Source organism: Zerene cesonia, chromosome 27 (assembly GCF_012273895.1).
Source record: "Zerene cesonia ecotype Mississippi chromosome 27, Zerene_cesonia_1.1, whole genome shotgun sequence".
NCBI lineage: Eukaryota > Metazoa > Arthropoda > Insecta > Lepidoptera > Pieridae > Zerene > Zerene cesonia.
The window spans coordinates 2,325,954-2,333,245 of record NC_052128.1 but is presented as its reverse complement, the minus strand read 5'-3'; the positions used below and the strand labels follow the sequence as shown (position 1 = coordinate 2,333,245).

General features: G+C 33.2%; 1 long non-coding RNA gene across 1 annotated transcript; it reads right to left on the bottom strand.

Annotated features, from left to right (window-relative positions):
- Positions 1-4,617: 4,617 nt before the first annotated feature.
- LOC119837488 lies at positions 4,618-7,006 on the bottom strand. Its single transcript, XR_005288152.1, has 2 exons — positions 6,878-7,006; positions 4,618-6,237 (listed from the first exon to the last, which is right to left on the bottom strand). It is a non-coding gene; the product is annotated as an uncharacterized LOC119837488 (long non-coding RNA).
- Between the last annotated feature and the right edge of the window lie 286 nt (positions 7,007-7,292).

The window sequence follows — 7,292 nt, the reverse complement described above, 5'->3', positions numbered from 1 at the left end:
CTGAAGCCTATCTCTCATACTAAGGCTTTTGTACTTATTTAATTTTATAAGTGCTTATAGTTTTTTTATTGTATAATGAGTGTTAAAAATTTAAGACCTATATGTTTTTCTAGTGGATGCCATTGTAAAAAACTGTCCTAAATTTAAATGGGAGTTCAGGTAAAACAGCATTTTTCAAATAAATAAGAAACATCATTATAATTGGTTCACCCAGAAAAATTCCCACCGAAAAGTTCGGAGGTAACAAGCATAAAAAATACAATCGATCGATTTGAAAATACAATAGTATTGTAAAAATGTGTTACTTATGGGAAAGTGAAAATTGTTTGTACCTACTTAGTTGTGAGTAGGCGTTTGAGTTTAAACGTATTTTCTTTCTTCAATATTACTTTATTTTCCTTCTCTATCAGCTAATACATAAATTACTAGGCGCTCGTACTGGCTTCGCCTGGATATCAACATTCCTGTCTTATCCCAAAGGAAAATTAAATCGGGAAAAAAGTCATCCTATCACCCAAGTCAGGTCATACCCTGTCTGTACACCAAATTTTTTCAAAATCTGTTCTGTAGTTTCAGCGTGATTAACGATCAAACATCCAAACAAACAAAATTTCACAATTATAATATTAGTATGATAATAAGCGTTATAAATTATTAAGAGTAAGAGTACGAGTACGAGTGTGTGATTTGTATGTGTTAAATGTTAATGTGGAAGTGGAACATGCTTCGGCACGAATGCTATTGTGCTTCTACGATGAGCGAAGGAGCTGGAGGTCCAGATCTTCATTCCTTTTCCTCGCCCTTTCCAGTCTATTCACATATTCCCATCGTCAATCCATTAAACATCTCTGAGATTTGAAAAACGCGTTTCATGGTGTTGATCCACCTCCTCCCAGGTGAACCACCAGTTTCAGGTTAGTTACCTACGCGCTCTGACATAAAAAAATCCAAAACAGTTTTTTCTGCATGATTTAGCAACAAACATTCTATAGAGTATAGAGTATCTTTTCTTCTATTATATTGGTGGCGCTTAACTCAAGAACTAGTACTGGCCCGAATTAAAAATGGTTTATTCATTCTTTATTGCTCTTAACAAAAACAACAAAAACTTTATAAAATTACAATACAAACAATTGGCGGTATTATCGCTATATAGCGATTTTTCCAGGCAACCAGACATACAGAGAGAAATTAGATAGAGGATAGTTGATTGTGTTGAATAGAGGGATAATCCATTTATTGAAGAAAGCTATTTGACATCGTCTTCGACGTGGGTGAAACCGCGGGGTAAATAGAGCCATATATATGAAGATGTCTTATGCAACATTATTATATCACTTATTAGCTCCACCGATAATTTTATATGCTTCAGGAGACTAAAGTTAAAAAACCAATGTAGTAACACAACAACGACAGAAAAAAAGCACAGTGCCATATATTTGATGCGATACCAATCACAAGGAACCTAATGATAAATTGATTTCTTTTAACGATCAATAACCATGCACTATAATGGCCCGTCCATTATTTCGTTTTTTTTTTTTGTTAAATTTCATGTTAATGCTTGTGTGTAAGTTGAGGTCGCATGTAACTACGCTTATACGCTTATTTTGGCCTGAACCCTCATAGGAGGCCTGTGTCCCAGCAGTGGGAACACATAAGGGCTGATGATGATGATGATAATATATGTACATGACCTCTTGTAATCCGTAATATAAAGGTTAATAATAAAGTATTGATTAATTTAAATACGTACTATTATCAATACATTTTTTTTATAAATCGCATCTTTTGTATTCGTATTCGCCTTTTTAATTATTTCATATTGATATTTTTGCAGTATAAGAACTATTTAAGCTCTTGTTGTTCTTAAATAATAATATGTTACGTATTTGTTCATCTGTATTGAACTGTTAAAAGTTATGAACATTAACGAATATTGTAGATCTATCTATTAAAAAGGCCAATGTGTGATATTCAGCGTTAGCCCCTCGCAAATAATCTCATTAACCACCACACGCTTATCTGAGATTTTACACTCTATCAGAACGCGGTAACAGACTCCCAAGTGCTGTTTATTGGCCTTTTGCAAATTAAGTTTTTCTAATAATTTTTTAAATTTAAGGCCATATACTTACTTAATCGGCAAATGTAGTTTTGTCTTATTACTTACTAGTGGTTCACCCTGGCTTCGCCTATAGTAAACATATACACAGTCAATCAGGGATCAGTTACCTACACATCTGTCGATGAAAGAATTTTAGAAATCGGTCTAGAAGTATCAATCTTAGAAGATTAGCGCATTCCTATATACAAACATAATTTTTTATAAGGCATATAATCAGATTTTTACTTTATCATTATTTTGCATTAATCAATACCATTGTAGAGTAACGGAATAGCTTAGTGTAATTCCAATAAGCCGATATAATAATATTAATAAGCGAATGTATTTTGAAATTGTTGTGCAACAGTAAAGGATAAATAACAGTAAACAACAAAGGAAGATAACTGTAGTAAATTAGGATGGGGTACCTACATAGATAAAATAATATGTGAATTCTAACTATCAACAGAAAAAAAACGAAAAAATAACAGTAGGCCGCGCAACCAATGACGCGTTTAAACACTACAACTATGTACCAAACTATGAACAGTGCTATAAATTTTAAAACAAAATTATGTTATAGTGGTGCCTACAATAAAATTCTTCAAGAAAATGTTTGTAGATATTATCTGCCCTATCCGGACGTGACGGACCAAAATGAATTTTTTATGGAATTTGTCACATAAGAAATGTAATCTTTTGACTTAAAAAATGTGGCACTAGATAATACTGATAAGGATATATTAAGTTATCTGTGAATATAGTACTAATATTGCACAAAGGGGAAATTTCGGTAATAAATAAAAATTTGTCTGCCTTTGGAGGCAAGTAGTACCCTAGCGGTCTTTTCGTAAAAAAAGCCAGCTTCAGAAAAGTGATTTTTTCTGTATACACTGATGCGAGTTGTTGAACGATTGATTTTGGCGAAATTTATAAATGTATGGGAAGTGTTTAGCATTAGCTGCATACCGCGATCATTTCGCATTGACCGATCTAAGATAAAAATACAGATAACATGCCATCTAATATTTATCTTCGTGTTGAACCTGACAAATACTGCTTTCGTTTGCAACTTCAACTAATAATATGAATTGGACCCAATCTACCACATCGTTCGAGCGTCGCACTACGTTCTACGATTCACAAAACGGTAATTTGTTCTGTTGGATATTCAGCGTTTGAATATCAGGTGTTTGGCTAAACTGCTATTTGTTTCCTCTCTACTATTCCCGTGTCCAGTTTAACACTTCGAAATTTAGCAAGCGGAAGATCTATTTACAATGCGAAAAAGATGCACATCCCTGGTGCGCCGTGTTCGGGCCAGCCCCAATGAGATCATGCGCTGTGTAGCGAGCCGGCTTGACTGCTGGTATGTCAACCACAGCTGCAAACTTTTTGCTTCCATTATAGCTTTGTAGCAGGGACGTATACCTTGTAGTCAGAATTATTGTATTTAAGACATAACATAGTTTTTAAGAATTAATTGTTACTAACAAAATAAGACTGTGTTACTTGAAATTAAATAAAATGAATTAAAATAAATGGACACATATTAACATGTTAAAATTTCCTTAATGTGATCGATAAGTTTATTCACTGGAAAGGAATGGGTACGTTCAACACATTTTTCACAAGTAGGCCGTGGCGGAAGATTGACGTTAATAACTCGTTTAATATCCGACCTGATTTGTAATAGAATAAAACATAAAATTTTGTGACCTGAGTTTAGCATTGTAACTACTTGTAAGTTTACAAGCAGTTGTAAGCTAAAATTTCATATTTATGTTAATATATATAGTATATGACCAACTATCCTTTGTACTCTCTCAGATCAAAAACTCTCTTAGAACCATATGTCATTAAAAGCGTTTTAGTGGTTTAATTGTGAAGGAAAGACATCCATCACTTCAGTGCTTGAATTTAGATGTTAAAATATAAAAACTTATTCATAAAAACAATCACTTTAGCAGATAAATTTAAATAAACGTGCGAGTTATCTTACTCGTACTTATCAATTACAAAAAATTGCGCACAATTAACATGAAAATCCTTATTTTATTCAACCAGTTGCATAGTTCTCATTTTCTTAATGTTGTTCCTGCTATTTAGATATAAATCGATTCAGCCTGTTTATCGATTATAGGCTAACTATATAACTAATTGCTGGATATTTTGTTAATACGATATACAAAATATAGTATGCTTTTTCATGAATTACAATTTTTACACGAGAACGGAATGTGGAAGCGTCTTTTCTTAGTTAGCAATTAAGTTAACATTATTAGAATTTTCCAATATATTGCTAGAAAAGAACTCAGGTCTGAGGTCTGCATCGTGCAGACACGTTTAATAAGTATATTCTTTATGATATATTTTTTTGGGGGCCTCTGGCTGTAGCGCCCGTAATTCATAATTTTTTGTAATAAAAAGCTTGTTCTGTCAATACAACGAATCATTAAACCACGAAAGCTGCAAAAAGCGATAACAAGGAGCGAAAAATAAAACAAAGCTAATGTAAATACAAGATTTATTAGAAAATGAAAACAAAATCCCTTAGTCTACCTAAATAAGGCACAACGTGTCGAAATTACCGCACAGCACAACTCAACGACATAAAGCGACTTACGGACGAAACACATTCAAATATAAAGTTAACCGTGGTATCAATTTTGAATCAAAATTCCATAAAAAAATAATCAAAACACCCATATAAATGTATAAAATTGATAAAATTTATTTGCATCTCTTTTACTGGCTTCAAATGCTAAAACAATTTATATGCTAATATCTTAAACAATACAGAAGATATTAAATACTAATGATCAATGGCTCTATCCAAGGAATAATTAGCGAAAAATAACAATTTTGCAAAATATACTGCGTTTGTGACGTAAATGAAGCAAATCATCCATACAGTTTAAGTGAAAATGAAATATTTGAATAATTGTTAATATTGTTTTAATAACAATAAATATTAAAAGTTAGTTCTATTGCGTGTTCGATTACAGTTAAAAGCCAGACTATAGTTTGGATAAGATTAAACAGTTATTTATGATTGATATGTCCAAAAAGAGGCATTATACAGATTAAAAAAGTATATTTATAGCAACAGACTATACATAATATACAACAATTTAACTATACATAAATACATCCTTAAACAGAGATCTCACCTTCGTTCCGATAATGTTGTTTGTGCGTATTTTTGTTTTCTTTTCCACATTTTATTAAAAAAAGTTAGTAAATATTTGTATAATATAATAAATTTTACATCTAAAGCGTAATTACAAGTCCCTAACGTTAATCTCTAAGCAAAAATGCGAATGTCTTTAATGAAATAAATAACTAACCTCGATTTATATTCCCGTACTACCAACTAAATTTTGTAAACATAGGAATACTATCTTATTTTATATTTGTACCAAATCGTGTAGGTGGAGCTTTTGGAAAATTTTGAGCGTCAATTATTCATTGAGAGAGCGAATTTTCATTATAATTAGAGGTGGAAATGTCAATTGCTTTTCAAACGATGAAAAGTGAACTCCATGCCTCGACATACATACATACCAAAATTTTTTCTAGAAAAATCTTGAATGTTTACGTTCAATTGCATACAAGAGAATAAGGTCCTAGTCTCGTTAGCAACAGTTGAAATTATTTCTTTCACTGATTAATAAATTAAAGGAATATCATTGATTAAGAAAACAATGCAGCAAGTTGGATCTTATTTATCATGTTAAATCAAACGTAAGTAATAAACAATAGTCCAATTTCCGAACGCAATCATGTAGATTATCTATGACAAACCGCCACAAACATCGTCTATACAAAAGTTTTTACAAAATAACAGGCATAATTTATTAAAAAAAACGTATCGTATGGTTCATTGGTCGTTAGATACGCGACAAAATGGCGCCGTGTCTTCGCATTAGTAACTATAAATACTACTTGAAATATGAAATAACACGTTAGAAAAGACACAGAGTTTCGTAATCAGTCATGTTATGGGTATACTAAAATTTATAGAATAAAAATAATACAATTGAAAGGGACTGGCCCTCGTTATTGGCACGTTGGGTCAATAGTGGTCCATGTCGGCTGTCGGTGCCACTGAGTATACTGACGGCGGCCTGGAAATTAATCATAATATTTAAATATATTCACCACACACACACACACACACACGCACGCACGCACACACACACACACGCACGCACACACACGCACGCTCACACACGCACGCACACACACGCACGCACACACACGCACGCACACGCACGCACACACACGCACGCACACACGCACGCACACACAGGCACGCACATACACGCACGCACACGCACACGCACACACAAACGCACGAACGCACGCACGCATCACACTCACACACAATATTCACACTTGCAGGAACGTGTTCAGGCTAACTTTCTTATTTATATTGTATGGTGCTTTTTATATTGTATTATTTGATTTTTATACAATACTCGTGAAACAAATGCCAACCATAGCTTAACCCTGATATTTCAAATATTTGTTGTTATAGCGACAACAGAAATACATTTGTGAATTTTTCATCTGTCTACCTGGTGACAGACGGACAGATAAACAGACAAACAACGAAGTCTAAATAATAGATTGGCCGTTTTACCCTTTGGGTACTGAGCACCTATATAACTTTCCGCTAGTGAATGATTGTTTGAAATAAGTCCAACGATTTTCGATTAGATAAATAATGAAAAAATCCTTTGATATAAAAATATATAAATTTACCTTAAAGCTCGCCTAGGTGCAGGTAACCTTGAAGGCCTCGGCAACGCGGAGACACGCGGTTCGTTCCCCGTCTGAGGCCGGGCCGGCTCCGGCTGGGAGACAGCTGAAATACATGCGACATTACGTTTTTAACGGATCTAAATCATGTTTTATATGTATCAGAACACTTAATACGTATGAGATAGAAGGCACAGAAAATGGTGATTTCATATTCAATTTAAATTTCCAATGCCATGTGATTCTCTTTTCTATATGTTATTTTCTCTTTCTATTATATTACCAAGAATCGACTGAAACATTGTGCCATTTTGATATACGAGATTGAATGTATAAACATAATTTTATATACTTAGTCTGGCCATAAATACTGTTACACTTAATTATAAAAAAATATTACATTTGAATTTCGAATCTG